At 43.6% G+C, this 24,320-nt stretch overlaps 1 protein-coding gene across 1 annotated transcript in view; it reads right to left on the bottom strand.

The window, feature by feature from the left end:
- The window catches only part of Larp1 (La ribonucleoprotein 1, translational regulator), an 84,859-nt gene extending 67,518 nt beyond the window's left edge, over window positions 1-17,341 (bottom strand). The window contains exon 1 of the mRNA XM_026388280.2: window positions 17,148-17,341. The gene's annotated coding sequence lies outside the window, so the exon portion shown is untranslated. The remainder of the gene's footprint in view (window positions 1-17,147) is intronic.
- Window positions 17,342-24,320: the final 6,979 nt, after the last annotated feature.

Here is a 24,320-nt window from a genome sequence, read left to right as displayed (position 1 = left end):
AGTCAAATCCTATTTGTTACCCTGGAAATTAGTTCACCATCATCCCTCCAACGTGACAGACAGAAAATGGATCTTCAGAGAAGTAAATTAACTTGCCAAAAGCTGCACAACTGTAATGCAAAGCTGAGGTTCCCAAATTCATGTTTTTCCCTTAATCTCCACCCCTGCCTCTTTACTCTGTTCAGACCATACTTCGTTGATTCTATGATTCACACCAGATTCCTTTTTCTAGGGTGAGCTCCCTTGAACATCTGTACCAATGATTTGCTAAGCGACAACTGGCCTTTCAACACTTTTGTATTGCTCAAGAAAAAAAAATGGAGTCAGTAATTGTGTGTGTGTGTGTGTGTGTGTGTGTGTGTGTGTGTGAATGTGCATGTTGTTTTGTTTTTGTAGTCTTGGGGATCAAACCCAGTGCCTCGAAAACCCTAGCCAAGAGCTCGACCCCTCACCAACATCCCCAGCCTGGGTTCAGATTCTTGCCTCTCTTAATGGCAAGTCAGGGTGCTCTTTTAAGAAAAGAGAATTGCCAACTCAAAGTGGATCAAGGACCTAGGCATTAGCCCAGAGACCCTGTGCCTACTAGAAAACAATGTAGGCCAACCCAACTTCCCACCATGTCCCCTTAGGAACTGACTTCCTCAACAAGACTCCTCTAGCTCAAGAAGTAAAATCAAGAGTCAATAAATGTGATGGTATCAAACTGAAATGCTTCTTCACAGCAAAGGAAACAATCAAGAATGTGAAGAGAGAGCCTATAGAATGGGAGAAAATCTTTACCACCATACAGAACTAAACAGCACTAATTCCCAGAACATATAAAGAACTCAAAAAACTTAATACCAAAAAAAACAAATAACCCAACCAATAAATGTACAAAAGAAATGATCAGGCACTCCACAGAAGAAGAAACACAGTCAACAAATATATGAAAAAATGTTCAACATCTCTAGCAATTAGAGAAATGCAAATTAAAACTACACTGAGATTCCATCTTACTCCAGTCAGAATGGAAATTATCAAGAATACAAGTAACAATATATGTTGATAAAGGTGTGGGGGGGAAAGCTACATGTGTACATTGCTGGTGGGACTGCAAATTGGTGCAACCACTATGGAAAGCAGTATGGAGATTTCTCAGAAATCTTGGAATGGAACCACCATTTGACCCACTCATTCCACTCTTTGGTATATACCCAAAGGACTTAAGATCAGCATACTACAGTGATGCAGCCACATCAACATTTATAGCAGCTCAATTCACAATAACTAAGCTATGGAACGCACCAAGGTATTCTTCAACAGATGAATGGATAAAGAAAATGTGGTATATATACACAATGGAATGTCACTCCACCATAAAGAAGGATGAAATTATGGCATTTGCTGGAAATGGATGGAACTGGAAAGTATCATGCTAAGTGAAATAAGCCAATCCCCCCAAATCAAAGGGAATGTTCTCTCTGATATGTGGATGCTAACACACAATAAGGAGTGGGAGGGAAGAATAGAGGTTCATTGGATTAGACAAAGGGGAAGGAAGGTAACGGGGGATGGGAACAGGAGGACAATAAAATGAATCGGACATAACTTTCCTATGTTCATATATGAATACATGACCAGTGAAGCTCCACATCATATACAACCACAAGACTGGGATCCTATTTAGAATAAATTGCACTCCATGTGTGTATAATATGTCCAAATACACTGTACTGTCATGTATATCTAAAAAGAACAAATAGAAAAAGAAAGAAAAGCGAGTTGCTAACGAAATGTCTATGATTATAGGAAAAGGACTGGACATTCGGGGGGCACCTTCTTAGGCAAGCCACTCTGCTCCAAAAGAAATGTGGTTCTGTCCTAGGGGGTGTATAAATGCAGTGAGACATTAGCTGGGGATGGCAATTTGGTTATGCTAAAGCTACTTGGAGGGAAGTGACATTTGAGCAAGACACTGGTGATCAATAGGATTAAATGTTTCTTTCGATTATAAAAATACTACATGGTTATGATACACTTGTGGGAGAAACAGAATGTCAAGAGGAAAAGTCACTCCTATTTTCTTTACCCATCAACCATGTCAACATTTTCTTTTTCTCTTCTGATATCATATCACTCTTTGCACAGGTGTTATGTGGTTTATTTGCCCCCTCCTTTCGCACGATTGTGATTAACATTTGCATGTTATTTCCTATTTGATTTTTATAAAGTTTTAATATACTGTGAGCATGATGATGCTGACCCCAGTAATTCAGTTCAGAGGAATAACCAGAGATGCACATATATGGTCATCCAAGGCCTATGGGAGCAGCGGCGTCCATGAACGACTTGACTATACATCAAGGGAACGGATGGACAAGTGATGGTATGTTCAAAACTGAAAGCGATACAGCAACAAACAGAAACAGCAACTACACATGGCCACAGGGATGTATCTCACAGATATGATGTTGAACAAAAGAAGAATGTTCTGCGTGATCCACTGATGCAAGGTGCCAAACCAAGCAAAACTAAACTATGGTATAAGAAGTCAGAGCTGTGCTTCAGCAGCAGGGCATGGTTAGTGACAGGAAGGGAGAGTTATTGGGGTAGGGATGGATGGCTGTTGGTTGCAAGAACACAAACACTTGGCCAAAATTATGAAGCTATTCATTGATGATGTGTTTACTTATCTACATGTGTTATAGGTTTAAAAAAATTAATTTGCTGGGCACAGTGGCACATGCCTGTAATCCCAGAGGCTTGGGAGGCTGAGGCAGAAGAATCACAAGTTCAAGGCCAGCCTCTGCAACTCAGTGAGGCCAGCCTCAGCAACTTAGTGAGGTCCTACAACTTAGTAAGATTCTGCCTCAAAATAAAAAATAAAAAGAGCTGGGGATGTGGCTTAGTGGCTAAGAGCCCCTGTGTTCAATCCCTTATACAAAAAAAAAAGAAAAAGAAAGGAAATAAAAGTTAATTAACTGTAGGAAAATCCATTCATTTGGCAAGAGTTAAAAAAAAATGTCACTTTGGACATAAGGAATAGCACAAAGAAAGTCACAAGAATGGGAAATGGAAAACAGCCTAGCTTTCTTCCAATGCTGATATGACGATATTTTGCATAAAAAAAAATCCCAAAATTTAGGACTCAAAAATAACTTTTTATATTTGCTCATTTGCCTAAGGTTTGGCCATCTGGGCTGGGTGCAGCTAGCCAGTTCTTTGGCTGGTCCTGTATAGGGTCATTCACACAGTTGTGCTCATGCAGGTTGACTGGGGCTGGTTCAAGGTGGCCTGTGCGGGTCATTGATTTACTGTCTCAGTTCCACATTTGCCCTTCTTTCCTGATCCACTAAAGTGGATCTGGGCCTCTGAAATGCTTCTTTTCCTTTGCCAGAAGGCAGGAGGCTCAGTTTGTCAGCAGAAGTGCTGGAGAGACATTGAAGTGAGAGACGAGTTTGGCTTCCTGGGTACGGTGTGCAGGCTCAGCAGACTCCTGCTGAGTGGAGGCTCCCCAAGTGCAGGTGGTGTCCCATGCCCAGCCCCTGCAGCATGGGTTCCAGTATCAGACTCCTGGGGTGCACAGTGGTCAGGAGCAGCCAGCAGCTTCCCAGAATCCCTTTAAAGTGACTTTGTAGTATTATCTCTAATAAGACATTTCCCTCTGAATGGCTTTCCCTGGCACCTGAGAGGACACATTTCCAACAACTTCCAGAGGATGATTTCTACCAACTTCCATGGGCCTGGCATGGCACCACAGCAACGTTTCCACCATTTAGTGAATCACAGCTATGTGCTCTCCTAAAGTACCTGGGCCTCAGTCCTGGCAGCATGCCTTCTCGGGATGTTCTATGTCACCCCCAGGGATGGTGGCTGCTCCTTGTATCTGCTGTTCCTATATTCTTTAGAGTTCTCTCCACTTCTTATTAGTCAATCCCTTGTTGCAGTTGAGTTCCAAATAGGTGAATATCAAAAATGCAGGACTACTTGAGGCTAAGTCTTAGCTATAAAAACATTATCACAACCAATGCCTATTGGTCAAACCAAGCCACAGGTAGGAGAGGAGAGAAGTCAAGAAAAGAAAAAAGAAATGAAGTAAAGTTAGAAGGACAAGAATCAAAAGAAGGAAAAGCAAACTCTATTTATTTCTTCTCTCTCTCTCTCTCTCTCTCTCTCTCTCTCTCTCTCTCTCTCTCTCTCGGTACTGGGAATTGAATTCAGGGACACTCAACCACTGAGCCACATGCTTAGCTCTATTTTGTACTTTATTTAGAGATGGTTTCACTGAGCTGCCTAGTGCCTTGCTATTGCTGAAGCTGGCTTTGAATTCAGGATCCTCCTGTCTCAGCCTCCCAAGCCTCTGGAATTACAGGCATGTGCCACCATGCCTGGCCCAGACTGCATTTCTTGATTGGAGGAGTGGCAAAGTCCCATTGCAAGGAGTATGCATATAGGAACAGGAGGAAGTGTTGCAGCCATCACGGCAAACTATCTACCATTAATTCTCTGCATCAGAATTCACGGACTGCTCATGGAGAGTAGTCTTGGTGCTACTCCAGAGATGCTAAATGCACATGTATGGGGGTGGAATCTGAGAATCTAAAATTTTAACACTTCTGTCTACCTCCCCAGTGATTCAGACACATATAAAAACTCAAGAACCTTTAAGCTCACACAATATTATCCCCATTCATCACTTTGTAAGATATTATTCCATTCCTTTTTCATTTCCATTATTTCTGTTGAGAAGCTGTCAGCTGCCTTCAAGAATTTCCCCGTACAGTTGGTTTTTGACAGTGATGCCATAATAGGTCCTAGCTCAGTTTTTAAAAAAATGCATTCTACTTGGGGTTTAAAGGGATTTTTAATTTCTGAGCATCACCAAACATTGCTTCTAACTTTACTTCATTTCTTTTTTCTTTGCTTGACTTCTCTCTAAATTCTCTCTTCCTGGGACCTTTGATTATATACATTTAGTAATTTTCATCATGTTCCATATTATTCTTTTTCTGTACTATACGTGCTATAATGTGGATACTTCCTACTGATTTGCTTTTCATTTTCTAGTTCTATCTTTAGCTGTGTTAATAAACTGTTATAGTCATCTACTGCATTCTTAAGTTCACTTATTGTATTTCAACCTTAGAATTTCCACTTGATTCTCCTTAATAGAGTCTGGTTCTCTGCTAAAATTATTTTTCCTATGATATAATAAATATATTAAACACATGTGTTTTTAGTTACATATCTCATGATGTCAATATTTGGATCTCCTATGGGACTACTGTTTTTGTCTGTTTTTCCTTTTGGTTTTCAGCCATTTGGTCTTGTCTACTGAAGTATCAGCTAAACTTTGAACATCAAGTTTTAAACAAAAATTTTTTTATATTTATTTTTTAGTTTTAGGTGGACACAATATCTTTATTTTATTTTTATGTGGTGTTGACGATCAAACCCAGCGCCCTGCACATGCCAAGCAAGCATGCTACCTCTTGAGCCACATCCCCAGCCCCAAGTATTAAAGAAATTTTTATAGAAAAATTTGAGGTCTTGCCTAGTATTACTTCAGAGAGATTTTTTATTTTTGCTTCTTGTAGGCATTTAAACCGAAGTATTATAAAGCATTAAATTGATTAGAAATGGAGAAGTTCAGGTCCTTGGCCATTTATTGATTTGGTTATTTTTATTTTTTTATTTATTTATTTATTGGTGTTTAGTTTTTTGAGTTCTTTATATATCCTAGAGATTAGTGCTGTGTATGATATGCAAGTGGTATAAATTTGCTCCCAAGCTATAGGATTTCTACTCACCTTACTGATTGTTTCTTTACTGAGAAGAAACTTTTTAGTCTGATTCCATCCCATTTATTGATTCATGGTTTTTAATTCTTGCGCTACAGGAGTCTTATTAAGGAAGTTGGGGCCTAATGTGATATGATTGAAATTTGGGCCTACTTTTTCTTCTATTAGACATAAGGTCTCTGGTTTAATTCCTAGGTCCTTGATCCACTTTGAGTTGAGTTTTGTGCATGGTGAGAGATAGGGGTTTAATTTCATTTTGTTGCATTTGGATTTCTAGTTTTCCTAGCACCATTTGTTGAAGAGGCTATCTTTTCTCCAATGTATATTTTTGGCACCTTTGTCTAATATACTATAACTGTAATTTTGTGGTTTAGTCTCTGTGTCCTCTGTTCTATATCATTGGTCTACCAGTCTATTTTGGTGCCAATACCATGCTGTTTTATTACTATTGCTCTGTAGTATAGTTTAAGGTCTGATATAGTGAGGCCACCTGCTTCACTCTTCCTGCTTAGAATTGCTGTAGCTATTCTAGGTCTCTTATTTTTCCAGATGAATCTCATGACTAATTTTTCTATTTCTATGAGGAATGTCAATGGGATATTGATTGGAATTGCATTAAATCTGTATATTGTCATTTTGACAATATGATCTTTCCATCTTCTAAGATCTTCTTTAATTTCTTTCTTTAGCATTCTATAGTTTTCATTATAGAGGTTTTTCACCTTTTTTGTTAGGTTGATTCCCAAGTTGTTGTTTTTTGTTTTTGTTTTTGTTTTAGTCTATTGTAAATGGGGTAATTTTCCTCATTTCCTTTTCAGAGGTTTTGTCATGATATATAGAAATGTCTATGATTTAGGTCCTAGCTCAGTTTTTAAAAAATGCATTCTACATAGGGTTTAAAGGGATTTTTAATTACTGAGCATCATCAAACATTGCTTCTAACTTTACTTCATTTCTTTTTTCTTTGCTTGACTTCTATCCTCTCCAAATTCTTGTTATAGTCATTTTGTATCCTGCTACTTTGCTGAATTCATTTACTAGTTCTAGAAGTTTTCTGGTGGAATTTTTGATATACAATCAATCAACAAATATATGAAAAAATGTTCAACATCTCTAGCAATTAGAGAAATGCAAATCAAACTACTCTAAGATTTCATCTCACTCCACTCAGAATGGCAGCTATTAAGAATACAAACAACAAAGGGACAGGAGTGGTAGCACAAGCCTATAATCCTAGCGACTTGGGAGGTGGAGGCTGGAGGATCATGAGTTCAAAGCTAGTCTCAACAATATAGTGAGGCGCTAAGCAACTCAGTGAGACCCTGTCTCTAATAAAATACAAAATAGGGCTGGGGTTGTGGCTCAGTGGTTGAATGCACCTGAGTTCAATCCCTGGTACCCAAAAGAAAGAAAGAACACAAACAACAATAAGTGTTGGTGAGGATGTGGGGAAAAAGGCACACTCACACATTGCTGGTGGGACTGCGAAATAGTGCAGCCAATATGGAAAGCAGTATGGAGAATCCTTGGAAAACTGGGAATGGAACCACCTTTTGACCCAGCTATCCCACTCCTAGGTCTATACCCAAAGGATTTAAAAACAACATATTACGGGGACACAGCCACATCAATGTTGATTGCAGCACAATTCACAATAGTTAAACGTGGAGCCAACCTAGATGCCCTTCAGTAGATGAATGGATAAAGAAAATGTGGCATATATACACAATGGAATATTACTCAGCAAAAAAAAAAAAAGAAAGAAAGAATAAAATCATGGCATTTGCAGGTAAATGGGTGGAGCTGGAGAATATAATGCTAAGTGAAGTTAGCCAATCCCCCAAAAAACAAATGCTGAATGTTTTCTCTGAAATAAGGAGTCTGATATAAGGAGGCTTAGTGGGGCTGGGAGGGGGAGCATAGGAAGATTAGACAAACCCTGGATAGGGAAGAGGGGAAGTGAGGAAGGAAGCGGGCAAGGGAGTAAAAAAAGATGGTGGAATGAGATGGACATCATTACCCTAAGTACATGTATGAAGACACAAATGGTGTGAATATACTTTGTATACAACCAGAGATATGAAAAACTATGTTCTCTATACGTAATACGAATTGTAATGCATTCTGCTGTCATATATAACAAATTAAAATAAAAATTTTTTTAAAAATTGATTATATGTTGGACCTCAGTTTTGTCAAGGCTGGTCAATTGCTATCTTAGGTCTATTCCTAGGGTTTTGCCCTTTGGGGGACTATAATTGAAAACCTGGGGTATTTATGGATACTTCTCTTTTGTAGACACTGAAATCCAATTTTGTATACCCCATCTTTTCAACACTACCAGCTTCTTTGACTTTTCTTGAGAAATAGCATAGTCTCTGAGGGAAGAGTGCGGAAAAAAAAAAAAATATATATATATATATATATATATATATATTGGTACTGGGTACTAAACCCAGGGGTGCTTAACCATGGAGCCTCATCCCTAGCCCTTTCTATTTTTTATTTTGAGGCAGGGTCTCACTAAGTTGCTTAGAGCCTTACAAAGTTGCTGAGGCTGGCCTCAAACTTTGGATCCTCCTGCCTCAACCTCCTGAATCACTGGGATTACAGGCATGTACTAACAAACCCAGCTGAATATTTAGCTTGTTTTTTCTGCTTTTCTCTTTTCTCTGGCTCAGCACATCAGGTCCTTGGTGCTTTTGTAGTTCTCTAATGCCTTCAAATATATACATATATCCCCCCCACCCACACACACAATTTATTTTGATAAGCTCTTTTAATAATTTTTAGTGAGAAGGTTGATCTTTGATAAATTAGTCCATAATTACTGGAAATGGAAAAAACTTGCTCATCTAGCATGCTATTCTGTAGAGCGAGGCCCCCCCTGTTTAAGTCCTCAATGGGTAATAGTTTGTATATTTCTTTTTTTAATATTTTTAGTTGTTAATGGACCTTTATTTTATCAATTTGTATGTGGTGCTGAGAATCAAACCCAGTGCCTCACGCATGCTAGGCAAGTGTTTTACCTTTGAGCCACAACCCCAGCGCCATAGTTTGTATACTTCTTTTGCTTTTTAATCTGTTGGTTTAGGCAGAGAAGGAATTGCCTTTCTATAGTTCTAGATACTGGATCCAGAAAAGACTTAACTGAAGGTCCCCTAACTCAGATCCACTGAGAAGTCAGAGTTCTGGCTGGGTCTTGAATCCTGACCTAGAACTGTGCTCTCCCCACCCTGCCAGATTGCACTATAGTGTGACGGGAACATGGGCTTTGGCATCAAGCAGACCCGAGTTTAAATGCCAGCTCTGCCATGGAGCCTCATTCTGTGTGGCCTTGGATAAGTTCCATGAGTTCTAACAGCTTCAGATTCTTCTTCTGGTAAAATGGAGAAGATAATATAAGAGCTACTCAAGATAGGGCTGTTGGAGCGATTCCTTGAGGCAATGAGTCTAAAAGGCTTGGTCACACAACTGAATGATTCAAGGGAGGATCAGCCTTTATCCCAGTTTTCTTTCTATGGGTTTCCAAGGTGTCACAGTAGCCAGGGATAGGTCACCATCTTGCCTTTCCTGAAGGGGATATTGAAGGGATCTTAGGCAGGGCTCACATTGCACACCCCCAGTCCCACTGATAATCTCACACCACAAAGGCAGGTGTGAGGGGAAGTCCTTACTGCTCAGGGGTCTTCAGGACCTATCCCTCCTACTAAAGGCCTCCCTTAAAGCCGGGGACTTGTGATTGGAGGGAGAATCAGCAGCCTTGATGCCAGGGGAACAGGCCTGAAAGGCCACAAATCTCTATCTCCTTCTGGTCCCCAAATAAATCCATTACACAGAATAGTTAAGAGTGTAGAATCAGGGGGCGGAAGTTGTGGCTCAGAGGTAGAGCGCTCGCCTAGAATGTGTGAGGCACTGGGTTCAATCCTCGGCACCACATAAAAATAAAGATATTGTGTCCACCTATAACTAAAAAAAAAAAAAATTTTTTTTAAAAAAGAGTGTAGAATCTGGCTGGAATAGTGGTGGCACACCTGTAATCCCAGCGGTTTGGAAGGCTAAGACAGGAGGATCTCGAGTTCAAAGCCAGCCTCAGTAGCAGTGAGGCACTAAGCAACTCAGTGAGACCCTGTCTCTAAATAAAATACGAAATAGGGCTGGGGATGTGGCTCAGTGGTTAAGTGCCCCTGAGTTCAATCCGCAGTGCCTGCCCCCACGCCCCGTGCAAAAAAAAAAAAAAAGTGTAGAATCCAAAGAAGGACAGACCTGGCCTCAAATCCCAAATCACTGCTTCCTAACTATAAAATCTTGTTTAAGTCCCTTAGTTTCCCTGACTCTGAGTTTTAATCTGTGTCATGGAGTTGATAATGGCATGTACTAACGGCACTGGTTGAAAGACTAAATGAGGCTCAACAAAGGGACCTCTTTTATTTCTTCCCCTGTACTTCTCCCACCCTGAATATATATCTGAGAAGGGAGAAGTCCAGCCAAAATTAGAACCCTACCTTGCTGGTAGCACCCCTAAAATTATTCATGCTTTGGGGTTAATGCAGTGCTTCCCAATTTACTCCTTCTGGGATATTACAGGAAAACCCAGAGGGACTAAACTTATGAAGCTATCTGGGACCAGAGGTGACTCCCAACATGGCTGGCCTCCAGCTGCCCCAGGCTTCAGCTCCACTCATGGCCAAGGGCTCTGTTTCAGCAAACTTGTAACCTATCACTGCCCACCAGCTAGGGACCTTGGGTTAAGGTGTTGAGAAACCCTGGTCAGAGCCGGCACTCACACTGACCATCAATAACACATTAACCCATTGTAGGTAAATCAGTTCTAGACCAGTTATTCAGTTTCCCGGTGAGAGTCCAGAACTCTGAGTCCAGAGCAGGAAGATGAAGAAGAAAATGAGATGTTGGCTCCAGTCCAAACTCAGCCTCAAAGTCACCGTGACCTCGGGCAAGTCATTCTCCTGCTCCAGGCTTTACTTTCCTGTCTGAAGCAGAGAAGGCTTCAACCCGAGGACAGACCCACAAGCTCCCTTCCAACTCTGACATTCTAAGAATTAGAGATTCTATGAATTCTCGGCTGCTGGGCTGTATTCTGTTCCTGGAGGCCGGGTTCCAATATACATGGCAAATAATAGGCCCTCTCTGACTGTGCAGGTGACTCCAGCTCTCTCCAGGAGCTACAGGCTGGTCTCTGAAAATAACCCATCTGGCCCAGTCAGAGGACAGAGAAGTAGCCGTCCCCTGCCCCCACCATCTGAATCCCTCTGTGTTCGGTGGGATTCCCCTGCTCACCACTCCAGGCTCTGGGAAAGCAGCATCTCTGGTTTCCTGAATCATCCCTTCTCCTCGCTCCCTGGGGCTGCACTCTTAACTGTGGGTAACCTGGGAGGACTGCAACCCCACTGCAGGAGGAGAAAGCCAGGAGGCTAAGGAAAGGGAGAGGCAGAGGAGGCTGGAGGCAGATGACATGGAAGGAACAAGGTTGCCTTACTTGCAGGGGCTGGACTTGGTCTCATGGGCAGTGAGGAGACAACTGAGGACATTGTGGAGGAGGACATGGTCAGGACTTGTGGTCAAAACAGGTTTGGGCTCCGTGAAAGGCAGACAAGAGCAGAGAGAGAGCAATCAGGGGTCATAAAAGTCCAGCCGTAGAGACATGATGACATAGCAGTGGGGACAGAGGAGGTATTCAGGAGGTGAACTGGCAGAGGGGGTAGCTGGGTGTTCAACCACAGATATGCTCACATCACTGTGCAAGCCATCTGAAAGGACACTGTCACAGATAGTGTGACAAGGACTATCTGGTCTGTCAGTATGAGGAGAAAAGAGTGTCCGACTGTGCACACAAATACATTAAAGTCCCTCTGACATCCCCTTTCCTCCACTTCCATCTCTCTCATTTGTCCCTTTGTAGATGAGAAACTTGAGGTGATGGCAGACGGGAACCTCAAATTCAAGTTTCCTAACTCTTTCCTCTTGGCTGGGGAAGTCTGCTTCCCTGAGATGGCTGGCGGGAGGAGACCCAGGGACACCTGCTCTCCCCAGATGTCCCTGCAGCCCCAATTCTGCCACCAATGGCACTGAGGGACCCCTTCACTGCTCTTGGCCTCAGCTTTGCTCTATGCCCTATGAAGGGTCAGAGAGGCCAAGTGAAGATTTTCTACATTCAAACACAAACCTAAAACCTTGGGGATATTTCAGCATTACTTTAAAGTTATAATTGTTAATGTATCTGCCACCAGACCTCATGTTTAATGTATTCATTATCATAAGCATTTAAAAAGTCTTACTACCTGTATTTCAATACGATTGGTTTCTTTGGCATCCTAGTATTTTATGTTATGGATTTAAATGCATGCTGAGAGGGGCTTCAAAGGCTTCCCCAGATTGCCAAGGGGTCCATGGCATTGGTATGGTTAAGAACCCCTGCATTAGGGCTTGGAGCTTACTGAAGGCTGCCAAAGAGGGTATGTAGGGCCTAGGGTCCCTAGAGGCCCCTCTGCTCAGATGTGCACTCTCTGCCCAAGGAAAATGAAACAAGAAACTGGGGCAGGAGCAAAGGGACTCTGAGAAGTGGAGCAGAAGCCAACGGCACAGGCTGGCAGGGCTCAGTCTAGTGGCACAGAACCGAATTCCTTAGCTTCCACCTCTGCCAGGCTCCCCAGGACTCCTAGGGCCCAGTTTTGCTTTGGTCATTTGCCTTCCTCGTTCCTTCCGTTTTCTTCTCAGAGCAAACACAGCAGATCTAATGAGGGTGTCAAGGTCAAGAGAGGCCCTGCTCCTGGGTCTGCCTCTGCCTCTGCCTCACTGCAGGACTCTGGGCCAGTTGCCTCCCCTTCCCAGACCAGTTTTCTCATCTCTTTAACGAGGAGGAGGTTGGCGGGTGCCAGGATTGGGGATTTCTGGCATTGGTGCTGCTCTCCTCCCCCTTTGCCAGGTCCGTGGCAGGCACTGCTGATAGATCTGGGGGTCTGATGCCCATGGGGAGCTTCAGGCACCTTTTCCACATACCAACGGATGGAAAACGGCAAGTGAAGTGAAACCCATTTGCTCTTGCTGTTTTAGGTGATCTATGTCGGAGGCACCACCCACATTTCCATCTCCAATACTCTAACGATCTGATCTCAGAAGCCCCAGTAAGATCCTGGGTAGATGTGAAGCCCCACGAGGAAAGCTATCTCTGACCCTTAGGCAGGTGCGGGCGTGTGTACGTGTGTAGCTAAGGGAGAATGTTCTCAGCTGGGCTATATATTCTCTCTCGTGTACCCTACAGCAAAAGCGGTGTCAGCATAGGACACTCCAAATCCTCCCCGTTCCACCACGCCTCTTGCAACAGATGACAGGAGGCAGATGGAAGTCAGAGTCTTTGATCAAAGGGTTGGGAATTGGAATCCTCCCAGAACTGGTGCCACCAGGCCCTACTTGTTCCCAGGTGTCCCGTGTCACAAGGACCATCCAGTGTGCAATGCAAAGGATAGCAACACGGAGAGAACAACGCTGGACACTCCCGGTATTATTTACCCAGACTCAGATCACACACAGTCAGATGGCCAAGATATGGGATGTGATGGGAACTTGTGACTTCTCCGTAAGCCATGCAAAAAAGACACTTTTGGAGTTATTTCAGAGCATAGCTAGCCCAAGTTACAACTGAAGGCCAGATAGGTGCCATTGTTACTTACTTCCTGTCACAGCCAGTTCAAGCCAGCATTAGGACTAGGGCCAGTGGGGGTTGGGGGGGATGGCAGGTGTTAGAGTGCCATGTAGAGCTTGAATGACCACAGGCCTGTGGGGTCAGGCTGGTATCACACATGAAAATGTGGACTAGGTGGTTATAAGGGAGTGGTAGGGACTGTGGCAAACTAGAGATCGAAGGTTCTATTTACAGAAGCAACTAACAACCAGTTCCAGTTGATCGTTGGCATAAGAGAATACAGACTAGAGGGCCAGATCTTCCTTCTGGTTATTTATTTGTTTGTTTTATGGTACTTGGGAATGGAACCCAGGGCCTCACACATGATAGGCAAGCACTCTGCCATTGAGTTGCATCCCCAGCCCTACTTATTTATTTATTTATATTGGTGCCAGGGATTGAACTCAGGGGCACTCGATCACTGAGCCACATCCCCAGCCCTATTATTTAGAGACATGGTCTCAGTGAGTTGCCTCACTAAGTTGCTGAGGCTGGCTTTGAACTCGCGATCCTCCTGCCTCAGCCTCCAGAGCCACTGGGATTACAGGTGTGCACCACTGTACCCAACTTTTATTTCTGACTTTAAAAGAACTTAGAATCTAGGATTTTATATTAAATAATTCCATATTTGAACACTGGCATTTAAAAATCTTAAAATATTAAAGACAAGCAACAATCAAAAAAAAAAATTCTATAGGCTGGACAAAACATACCTGAGGACTGCGGTATTTAGCTCGATTTACAACTTCTGGTGGAATGGAAAAGAGCCCTGGCCGTGGATTTAGATAGACAAAGATCTGAGTTGTCCATCAGCCATCTGTTGTCTGCATGAGCTTGTTTAAAATCCGTAGCTTTTCTTTATTTCCTCTTTGGTGCTGGAGGTGGGACCTAGGGCTTCAGACATGCTGAGCATGCACTCTACCACTGAGTCCCACCCCCAGTTTCAAGATCTGTAGCTCTGAGCCTCAGTACTCTCACCTGTCAAATGGAATAATGCACGGGCCACTATGAGGATTAAATGCTACCACGATGAGCTTCACACACTCAGCATAACTGTTAGCACACAGTAAGTGCTTCCTGACATAGCTGCTCCTGTAAGTGCCTTTATGCCTCAGTGATGGGAGGAAACTCAGCCCCGACTGCACTCAGTCCATCCATCTCACACCTATTTTCCTCCAAGGTTTGGGTACTCGGTGTACTTGGAACTGTCACGCAGGTGCTCGAGGCACTCACACACACTCTGCATCCCCCTGGGAGGGTCTTGAGATGCCAAGGCTAGTTACTAAGGAAAATTGTTTAGGAGCCTTCCCTGGGGTGCAGCTGCAATTTTCCAGTGTGAGTTAGAAAAGAGGCTAGCCTCAGAGCGGGGGACGGGCTAACACGACCCTTCAGGGGTCTGAGGATTTTTAAATTTCGTGTGATCAGGTGCACCTATGTGTCCACGCGCACAATACTCAAACACATGGTTCGCCCCAAAATTAGCAATTATTACAGATAATAATTATTAGATTCCCTGTTCTTGGGCACTGTTCTGGCTTTCACGCCATCTCATTCCCCATCGCCTTCCCTGAGAGGGAAGGAGCTGCCATAATCCAGAACTCCCTGCAATGCAGGGGAGGACAGGCAGGCAGTCAACTCAAGTGACTGAGGAGAAGGGGCTTTGAGGAGAATGACTCACACCCAAGTTCACCAGCAGGTCTCTCTGAACCTGAGAGCATCTGACTCAAAGGGCCTGTTCTAACCTCCGAACTGCACTGCCTCCAGCACCAAGGCCATCTGCAGGCACCCCACCCAGTGTCTGTCCCAATACTCATGGGAACGTACCATGACTTGGGGAGCTACCTTTCCCATTCTTTTTGTTCATACAGTTTTACATTTTTTTTAATTTATTTTTTAGTTTTAGGTGGACACAATATCTTTATTTTTATGTGGTGTTAAGGATGGAACCCAGTGCCCCATGCATGTTAGGGGAGCGCTCTACTACTGGCTCACAACCCCAGCCCCACAGTTTTACATTTTAAAAGCACCTATAGAGGGGGCTGGGGCTATAGCTCAGTGGTAGAGCGCCTTCCTCACACGTGTGAGGCACGGGCCCAGTCCTCAGCACCACATACAAATAAATAAAGATATTGAGTCCATCTATAACAACAACAACAAAAAAATTAAAGTACCTATAGAGCTGGGTCCTGCGGAGGCTAAGTGGGGAGGATTGAGAGTTCAAAGCCAGCTTCAGCAACAGCGAGGCCCTAAGCAACCCAGTGAGACCCTGTCTCTAAATAAAATACAAAATAGGGCTGGGGATCTGGCTCAGTGGTGCGTGCACTTGAGTTCAATCTCTGGTACCAAAAAAAAAAAAAACAAAACCACCTATAAATGGCATTTTTAAAAAAAAAGGATTTAAACAAGGAGCAGCCAAGCCACAGTTCCATGGTCATCAGACAATTTTTTATCATGTAATTATTACAGATAATAATTATTATCACAGAGATCATTGCCAAGATTACAATTCTCATATCGCAGAGAGGTTGGGCAACTTGCTTGAGGTCCAAGAGCTCCAGACCGCAGCCCTGAATCCCGATTCCCAGCCCAGCAGAGCCTCCCCGTATCCCTGGTGTGCAGGCAGCACAGAACGTCTACCCGTCTACCCGTTCCTGTATCCTCAGGGCCACACTCTAGCAGAAGCCGGAGGGAGCCCTCAGTTCCCCCATCCAGAGTTGCCCAGCCTCCTGCAGGGCTGGGGTGAACCCAGCGTGGGAGCAGTTCAGTTACACCTAGCAAGTTTAAAAGTTCAAGGACTTCACTTTAACAACTGATCTCCTGCCCGGTGGCGCACGTGCCTGAAATCCCAGCCACAGGGGAGGTTGAGGCAGGAGGATCAAAGCCAGCCTCAGCAACAGCAAGGCTCTAAGCAGCTCAGTGAGACCCTGTCTCTAAATAAAATACAAATAGAGCTGAGGATGTGGCTCAGAGGTCGACTTGATCAAGGTCACCCATTTACCCAAAACAAGAATACAAAATAAACAAAAAACATCTTCCTCTTGAGGCAGCATCGTGGAGACTAAAGCCAAGCCTGGGGTGTGAAGGTGAAGGTAGTATTTCTGCCTGTGGTCCCCCAAACCCTGAGCAGGCAACATATAGGGGTTTCCCACCTGGGGTCCCCATTCTCTGAGCATTACTCACAAGTGCTCTATTTCTCAGATTTCGGAAGGTCAAATGCAAACCAAATACTGACTCCCCAAAAGATCTCACAGACACACTAAAACACCACATTTCTCTGCTTTGGGCTAAACTTGCATCAGCTCAGCGGTTTGATCTCGCTGACCAGAGAACACTGATTGGCTACCAGAGGGCCACAGTGAACCGAGAAGGGTTCAAAATCAATTAACGGCTCTATTATGCAACAGGTACGACTTGGCAGGCAAACACCATTCAAAACAGGGGGTGTGACAGGAGAAAACTCTTTAAAAGGAAAGCGGACGTGGGAATTCGAGCTCCTCGTTATCCCCGATGGGAAAACCCAGAGGCTCAGAGAACTGGAGTGACTGGATCAAGGTCACACAGCAGGGCCAGCAGCGGCAGCCAAGGTTTCTCCCCCTCGGGGAAGGCATCTTTCTACCACACCCCGCCACCCTGAGGTTCAAGAAGCCCAGAGGGTCCGGACTCACCAGGGTTGCTGAATCGGGTCAGGATGGGGAAATGGCTTCTTCCTGTCACCTGTGGGCGCCTTCCTGGGGGCAGCTGCCAAGGCCATGCTGTCTTTCCTCCCTGGGAGTCTGCCAGGGCAGCTAGACGTGGGAGATCTCCCTGAAGAAAGTTATCTTTCAGGACGGGAGTGACCAGGCCGTGGGGGTCGCAGTGTGGCCACAGAGAGCTTAGCTACTGCCCAGACCGCCCAGCTGCCTCCTGGCCCAGGGGCTCTCGGGTTACCAAGCTGGTTTTCCTCCAGCTGCTCTGCTGGGTGCCTTTAAGAGAGCTGCTGCAGCTCATTGGCTGAGCACCTCCCCCCCCCCCAACCTGAGCTGGCCGGGGGCAGAGCAGGGACCCAGGTGAGTAAACAACCAGCTGGCTCCGCCCCCTCCCCCCAGCCCCGGGGCCGGGCTCCTTCCGCACCCCGCCCCCTCAGCTCCCCAGGGAAGGACCTGGGGTGTAGAACCCGCCAGCACTCTGCAGGTGCTTGGAGCTGGTCAGCTCGCCTGATCTCACGGTAACCCTGGACCGGAGCTATTTGGCTGTCTTCTCTTTTGATGCAAACTAGAGTCCCTGGAGGGGGAAGGGACTCGTCCAGTTCCCACAGCTCTTGGAAGCTAGTGGACAGGGGAGTGCACGAAGCGAGCACAGTGAGGAGCTGGGCGTGGTGGTGCATACCTGTAATCCCAGCAGCTCAGGAGGCTGAGGCAGGAGAATTGAATCGTGGGTTCAAAGTCAGCCTCTACTATTTAGCGAGGCCCAAAGCAACTAAGTGGAGACCCTGTCTCTAAATAAAATATTAAAAAAGGGCTGGGATGTATCTCAGTGTTAAGCGCCCCTGGGTTCAATCCTGGGCACCAAACAAAACAAAACAACAAAAAACCCACAGAGAGGATCAGGGTAGTCACTGGCTGCCTCAATTTCCTTACCTGTAACTTTGTTTTTTTTTTTTTTTTTGAGAGAGGAGGGGGAGAGAGAGAGAGAGAGAACTTTTAATATTTATTATTTTTTAGTTTTCGGCGGACACAACATCTTTGTTTGTATGTGGTGCTGAGGATCAAACCCGGGCCGCACGCATGCCAGGCGAGCGCACTACCGCTTGAGCCACATCCCCAGCCCTTACCTGTGACTTTGAACTGTCATGTCTGTGAGTCTGCACTCACTATATTAAGAGCATATCCTTGGCATATCCTTAAACTAAAGAGGATTTTGGAGATGACTGTCATTCGCTCATTTAGGCATGCATTCATTCAACGGCCATTGCTATTCAGCAGTCATTAGGCACCAGCCACTGTTTTAGTTCTTGGGATTACATCAGAGAAAAAGAAAGTCAAGGACCCTACTCTTGCCAAATTGACATTCTGAAAAGAAGGGATATAAATAAAAACAAGTCAAATGGATTAGATAGGTAATACCACCATGAAGAATAGGGCTGGGGATGTAGCTTGGTGCTAACATGCTTGCCTAGTATGCATGTGGCCATGGCTTCCACCCCCAGCACTGCCAAAAAAAAGACTGATGTAATAAGGGAATATTCTGATTATATGGTCAGGGAGGCCTTCTCTAAGGAAGTAATATTAAACTCAAGACTTGAATGATGAAAGAGCCAGAACAAGAGAATTCCAGGCCTAGTAAACCACAATTGCAAAGGCCCTGGGGCAGATGTGTTTGGAGAACAGAAAAAAAAAGCTGCTGTGGGCAATATAATCCAATTCCTGTGCTCCCTTTTTTAATGTAAAAGGAAATGACTCAAAGCCAGTGGCACTCACTTAAAATCCTAGTGGCTCCGGAGGCTGAGACAGGAGGATCCAGAGTTCTGAGATAGGAGGATCCGGAGTTCATAGTCAGCCTCAGCAAAAGTGAGGTGCTATGCAACTCAGTGAGACCCTGTCTCTAAATAAAATACAAAATAGGGCTGGGGATGTGGTTCAGTGGTTGAGTACCCCTGAATTCAATCCTTGGTACCCAAAACAACAACAACAACAAAGGAAATGAGAGGGCTGGGTGTGTAGCTCACTGGTAGAGAGCTTTCCTAGCATGTGTGGCTTCCTGGGTTCGATTCTCAGCACCTCATATAAATAAATAAATAAATAAATAAATAAATAAATAAATGCCCATCAACAACTTAAAAAAAAAAAAAGGAAATGATTCAGAGAGGTGACTTGTGCAAGATTCTCTCCTACCTTTCTTTATCCTCATGTATATCAGGGAGGGAAACAGAAGCCTAGAGTTGGCTTGGGTCACTGGCCTGACATTCTGATGGCCTCCACTGCTATAAACCTTGCACCTCTTCCACTCTGTAGACATGTGGAAACTCCCAGAATGCAAGGACTCTACTATCACACTGAAGAACAAAGTCCTGACCATCGGAATTTAGAATGAAAAGTTCCAGCGGTAATGCAAACTGCCAGGGAGTGACAGGTCAGCACAGACCCTTCCTACTGGGTTCCTTTCCACCTTCATTTACAGAAGGTCCTATTCTGATTTTTCAAAAGAGTCTGACTGTATTTAATCATCACTTAGTTATTGGTGACATTGACATTATTGAGACTGCCGGACAATAGTGTGACACAAAGCAAGAGAATCATTTGGCATTGCCGAGGGCCAGGAAGGAGATGCAAATGAAAGACAGAAGGGGGGCTGGGGATGTGGCTCAAGCGGTAGCGCGCTCGCCTGGCATGCGTGCGACCCGGGTTCGATCCTCAGCACCACATACCAACAAAGATGTTGTGTCCGCCGAGAACTAAAAAATAAATATTAAAAATTCTCTCTCTCTCTCTCTCTCTCTCCTCTCTCACTCTCTCTTTAAAAAAAAAAAAAGAAAGACAGAAGGGGTTACATAAAAAACCCATAATTCTGGATCTTCTTTTCTATTTCTTCTTTTTGAGGATGCTGGGGATCGAACCCTCCTCCTGTGTGCTAGGGAAGCACTCCATCACGAGCTATATCCCCTGCCCAGGATTCTGGATTTGTTTCAAAAAATTCCTAAGTTTCAGTGTGCATTTTTGATATATCTGATCTGAAAATAAACTAGTTAACTATATTTTCTCATTCTGTCAACTGTTTTTAGGTTAAAAACAATGGCCAGACCTTTAGTGAACAGTGAGCACCACTAGTGCCTAGACTATGGTTTCTAAATACTATTTTCCACTGAAAGGAAATAGCATCCTTGAAAAGATAAATAGCCGATTCTGGGCATAAAATGTGCAATATGTACTGAGGCTAATTTCTAGCATCACAAATCAAGGAAGTCTTGTCAAAGAAACTGGAAGACACTATCCTTGATCAAAGTAAAAAAAAAAAAAATTGGAGGCTCCATAATGAAAATAATTGCAGAGGATTGATAAACATCAAATGATTTTTTTGCGGGGAGCACAACTGGGTACTGAATTCAGGGACACTCAATCACTGAACCACATCCTCAGCCCTATTTTATATTTGATTTAGAGACAGAGTCTCACTGAGATGCTTAGCACCTCACCATTGCTGAGACTGGCTTTGAACTTGAGATCCCCCTGCCTCAGCCTCCTGGGCCGCTAGGATTACAGGTGTGCTCCAGGGCACCTGGCCCATAATGATAATATTTAAATAAGTAAAACACCTCAGCAATAATCTTTGGCAGATGTTAGCAAGTCAACTCATTATTTTGAAGACTGTTAAAGAGAAACAATCAAGCACTTGTTCTGTCTTTCCTGTAGAACTGAGCCTCAGAGACAGATGAGAGGAAATTTCTCTCTACATAGCATCCCACGGAGGAAAACGGAAAAGGAATGAAGGAGGAATTCAGGATATCACCATTTTGTACCATGAATTAATTGACCTGATGATATGACCGAAAGAACAACAGTCAGACAACATGAGCGTCCTGATGGAATCGACGCAATTAAATAGGAAGAAATCATACCCCCAAACCTTGCATGAATGTGATCAAGCCTTTAGAGCAGAGGCCGACAAACCTTCTAGGGATAAGTAATAAAGACCTTAAACCTTGCTGCTTATCTGGTCACAATTCAATTCTGATATTTGACCACAAAAATGTAGCTCTAGAAAAAGGCTAAACAAATGGATGTAACTACATCCTAATAAAATCCTATTTAAATTAAAAAAAAAAAAAAAGAAGACAGAGCATAATTTGCCAACCCTGTTCTTGATCTCTTTGCCTCCTTACAGGAAACACAGACATTAAGGAACACATGAAATGATCCCATAGGGATGCATGAAGCAAAATCCAAGCTGGGGAAATACTAACAAGAAAATCTGTCGATATTTAACCAATAAATTTCAAGACATTGGGGATAGAGACAGATGGAGGAGGATATCTGCTGCAGTCTGGCTGGGCACAAATCATGAGCCACTGAAGCAGGAACAAACTTTATTTCTGAACTCCACCAGCACACTCCACACACGCTCCCAGGAAAAATGCCACAGGGCTCCTCCCAGGACACACTACACCAACAGGAAATCCCGCCTCTGGAATTCCCTCCTACCACACTTCCCCAACCAATGGGAACTCTCCAGGAGCACCCCCCCCCCAGCTCCAAAGTAGCAGGCCTAGGCAGACAGCAGGGGTCTAATCTCCAATTGAATGCACATCTTAACATAATCATTATTATGGCCTGCTGGGTCACCTTTCAACCAAAAATGCCATGCGTCATTCCTACTTGGCTATGGCTCTCAACAGATATCAATGGATTAAAAGAAAACAAAGAAATAGTAACCAATCACAATTCTTTTTTTTTTTTTTTAGAAAGATAAGGAAGGGCTTCTTTTTTTTTTTTTTTTTTTAAAGAGAGAGAGAGAGAGAGTTTTAATATTTATTTTTTAGTTTTCGGCAGACACCACATCTGAGGATCGAACCCGGGCCACACGCATGCCAGGCAAGCGCGCTACCGCTTGAGCCACATCCCCAGCCCAACCAATCACAATTCTAATCCAAGCAAGTATATTCTCATTTAAACAAGTGTAAAAAGCATTAGGACACCCAGGCACTGTGGCACAAGCCTGAAATCCCAGGGACTTGGGAGGCTGAGGCCTGAGGATCACAAGTTCCAGGGCAATCTTGGCAATTTAGAGAGGCCCTAACAAACTTAGTGAGACCTTCTCTTAAAATAAAAAAATAAAAGTGATAAAGTACCTCTGGGTTCAATCCCTAGTACATATACACATGCACTTACACACATACACACATACACACACACACACACACACACAAAACAAAAAAAGGATCGTAAGTTCAAAGCCAGCCTCAGCAACCTAACCAGGACCTAAGCAACTTAGCCAGATGATGTCTCAAAATAAAAATAAAAAGGCCTGGGGATATGCCTCAGTGGTTAAAATCCCTTGGGTTCAATCCCCACTACAAAGAGAAAAAAAGAAAGATTAGGGTAATTGGAGAAATGTGAACACTGATTTGAATATTTGCTAGTATTAAAGAATTATTCTTGACCTTTGAAAGTGTTTGATAATATACTGTGGTTAAGCTTGAAAAGTGGGAGGATCTTTATCTTTTAGAAATACATAGTGAACTCCTTACAAAGGAAATGGTATTTGGTTCTGTAAAGGTAAAAATTCTAAGCTGATTCCAAGCTGCAAGAGCTTGAGTTAAAGTGTAAGAGATTAGGGCATTGTAAAGCTTCTAGATTATAAGGCCTGGGCTAAAAAGTAAAAGACAATTGTTAAAATTGTAAAAGTCTATTGTTACAATTCCTCTGCTATCCCCGGAACCTGTAATCTCTGTAAAGTTGTTAGGACAATACTGGAACTGCCCAGTAAATATTTCCACTGACTTTCTGGTTGTTTAATAGCTAAGGGTTCCGAGTTGCTTGGCACGTAGGCATTGCAGGACCTAAACCAATCAGTTTAAATGTGTACCCCACTTAGGAGCACCAATCACCCCTGTCCAATCTGTTCCCGCCAATGTATGCACTAATCCTGACTCAGGGTTGTTGTTCAATTTTCCCACGCCTCATGATGATTTGTTCTGATGTATGCAAAGCCCCCCACCCTCTCCAAAAAGTGTACTTAAGCTCCACTTGAACTCTGCTCTGGGCTCTGAGTCGCTCTCCCTTCTTGAGTGGGCACAGAGTCCCAGCGTGCTGGAACGGATCCCTAATAAATTTCCCCCCTGCGATTGCATGAAGTGAGTCTCTTGTGTGGTCTCTCCCTCCGACGCTCCGCTGCACCCCAACAGTTCAAAATGATGAAAAGGATATAAAGGGAGCAAAATTGGTAAGAAGCTGGTAATTGTTGAATTGGATGACAACTACATAGAAATTCATCATTATATGGTCCTTGCTTAGCATCTGGATGGCCATCTTAAGTGACAGCTGCCATTTTAAGGAAGAAGTTTTGCTTTCCCACCCAAGGGTGTTTCTGAGAAAGGCTCACCACTACCAACCCAACCCTTAACCACCTGCATTAGGCCCTGCCTGGCTCTGACTCCTGAACCTCGTCCATGAAAGTCCCAGAACTCAAGCCTGTTTTGCCTCTCTCTCCTACAAAGAGATGTCCTTTATTTGTCAGCTCTGAAAAATAAACTTTTGTGTGTTTCTCTGCCTGGTCTCTATCTTTCATTTCTTGCTTACCCATCTCTTGTTCCTTGCCTTCCCTTCAATTATACTATTCTAATTATAAACCTATTTTTCAATTATGAAGAATTAAAATATATTTATTCCATTTCACATTCATTCAACTGACAAAATATTTTAAAGTGGACAAACCTAAAGTTTGAGAAGGATATGGGATGAGTTTAGCTCTCACAGCTGGTGGGAATATAAATAATTACAACTTTTGAGAGCAATTTGTATATACCCTAGGATCCCCAAACTCCACAGCTGATACTGTTAAATAAAAATTACAGGACACCTATTTTTTGGACCAGGCTTTTACACTGGAACCCAACAAACCAGACCAAACTAAAACCAAGCTGTCTATCTAACCTTCCAGAGAAATTAAGATTAGGGAGATAACAGCCAACTTTCTCAGAAGGACCAGTTTTAACTGCCATGATAAAGAAATATTCTCTGCTTTAACCTTACCTTAAAAAGGCAACCTGAAATAACTTGTTGTTAACTAATCAGTTATTTACCACTGCTCTGTTTCCATGTCCCTACATTACCAGGAAAGAACCCAAAATAATCAACCCACTTTTA

The sequence above is a fragment of the Urocitellus parryii genome, chromosome 1 (genome assembly GCF_045843805.1).
Source record: "Urocitellus parryii isolate mUroPar1 chromosome 1, mUroPar1.hap1, whole genome shotgun sequence".
Lineage (NCBI taxonomy): Eukaryota > Metazoa > Chordata > Mammalia > Rodentia > Sciuridae > Urocitellus > Urocitellus parryii.
This window is presented reverse-complemented; position numbering and strand designations above follow the sequence as displayed.